General features: G+C 39.2%; 1 non-coding gene across 1 annotated transcript; it reads right to left on the bottom strand.

The window, feature by feature from the left end:
* Window positions 1-1,301: 1,301 nt before the first annotated feature.
* On the bottom strand, window positions 1,302-1,408 carry LOC141609588 (small nucleolar RNA R71). The gene has a single exon (XR_012527515.1). It is a non-coding gene; the product is annotated as a small nucleolar RNA R71 (small nucleolar RNA).
* Window positions 1,409-1,904: the final 496 nt, after the last annotated feature.

Genomic DNA, 1,904 nt, shown 5'->3' with positions numbered 1-1,904 from the left:
ATGAAATGCGAGCCTATGAATCCTTGCATTTTTTACCCATCACCTATCTTTTCAATGAGACTTGTGAGACATAAACCAACTCGAGTCTCACTAGAACATGCATATAGTTGAGTAGGGAAGATTAAGTCGACTTGTAGATGTTGTACAATCTAATCGATTCGGCTCCGGGACCCAAACTTTCCTAGGATTGTAAGATATAAACCAACTCGATCCATCACAACAATAATTGCTTGCTTATAATCTGAGAATATGTTTGTATGATCAATTCCCATGAATCCCCTATGACCCCATGACACCCTAGTGCCTTTTATCAATTGTTTACATCCCTTTTTAATCATCTTGCTTGTTTACTTTCATTGCTATTTAGTTTAGTGATCTTCTATTCAAACCCCAAATTGTGACACCCCTAGACACCGCTAGTTGCAATTGAAAATCTCATCTCAATTCCCGACCCTTGGGATCCGACCTTTACTTGCCTCTTTACTAATAGTATAGTTGTTAGTGGAGTTATAAATATTATTTTGGTCTAGGTGCTCCTAACGACAAGTACCGAAAACTAAACCTCCCAAGAGAGTCCGACCAAAAATGGCGCCGTTGCCGGGGACGGTGTTAACTTGATTTAGATTTTCTTAGATTTTTATTAGTTGTTTCTTTCTTTGCCTTGGGGAAGTAAAACTCCTCAAGGTTTGTTCTAATTATTTTCAAGTTGTTTGATATTTTACATGTCTAGAAGATCACAAGGTAACTTGTTACCCTTTGATCACGAAATTGAAAGGACTTTGACAAACAATAGAAGACTTGCTAGGAGAACTTTGAGAGGTATTGGTGAGGTTGTATATATTCAACCAAACACTATTGAGTTCGTCAACCCTTTTGCAAGAGAAGGTGAGGAGAACCCAACACAAAATCCAACACAAAATCAACCCACAATGCCTAAATTTTCATCACATTCCGTACCAACCGAGGAGAACCTACCCAATGGTACTCCCACACCACAACACTTAACCGGAAATTTCATTGCCAAATCCGCATTTATCCAATTAGTCGAAAGAAGCCAATTTGGGGGGATGCCTAGTGAAGACCCTCACTCTCACATGGAGACTTTTTGTGACTATTGTGATGCAATTTCTCAAACCGGTGTAACTCAAGACCAAATTCGATGGGTCTTATTTTCTTTTTCTCTAATTGGCACCACAAAACAATGGTTGAAAGGCCTTGATAAGGCTACTCATGGAATTGACTCTTGGAAGAAATTGGCTCTAGCTTTCTACAAAAAGTTCTACCCACCGGAAAAGACTAACATGCTAAGAGCTCAAATTACGGGCTTTAAGCAAAGAGATGAAGAATCCTTGTATGAAGCTTAGGAGCGATTCAAGGGAATTTGTCGCTCATGTCCTCATCATGGACTTAGCGAGTGGTTCTTGGTACAACAATTTTGGAATGGTCTTTATGAAGACTCAAGAAACATTCTCAACATGGGATCAAATGATATGTTCACCGAAGTTGACGATAATCAAACTTGGAACAAGATTGAGGAAATGGCGGTCTATAATTCACAATATAGTAGACCTCGCAAGGCTACTAGAGGAGGAAAGCATGAAGTGGACTCTATTACTCAATTGGGTGCTCAACTTAGTGCTCACATTGATACCATCAATTTGAAGTTCGAAAAAGCTATGGCTAGACTTGAAGAAGCCTCAAAATCACCAAAGCAACATGTTAATGCCATGACGGCATCTTCATCAATCCCAAGTGGGATATGTGAGAATTGTGGAACTTTGGGACATGACCAAAGTGAATGTAGGGGAACAAATGAACAAGTGAATGCTTTTCAAGCATACAAGAGTGGTACCCCTTATTCAAATTATTACAATGAAAACACCAAATTCCACCCAAATCTCTCA

This window comes from Silene latifolia, chromosome 10 (genome assembly GCF_048544455.1).
Source record: "Silene latifolia isolate original U9 population chromosome 10, ASM4854445v1, whole genome shotgun sequence".
In the NCBI taxonomy this organism is placed as follows: Eukaryota; Viridiplantae; Streptophyta; class Magnoliopsida; order Caryophyllales; family Caryophyllaceae; genus Silene; species Silene latifolia.
The sequence above is the reverse complement of the archived record's forward strand: the minus strand, read 5'-3'. Positions and strand labels throughout refer to the sequence as shown.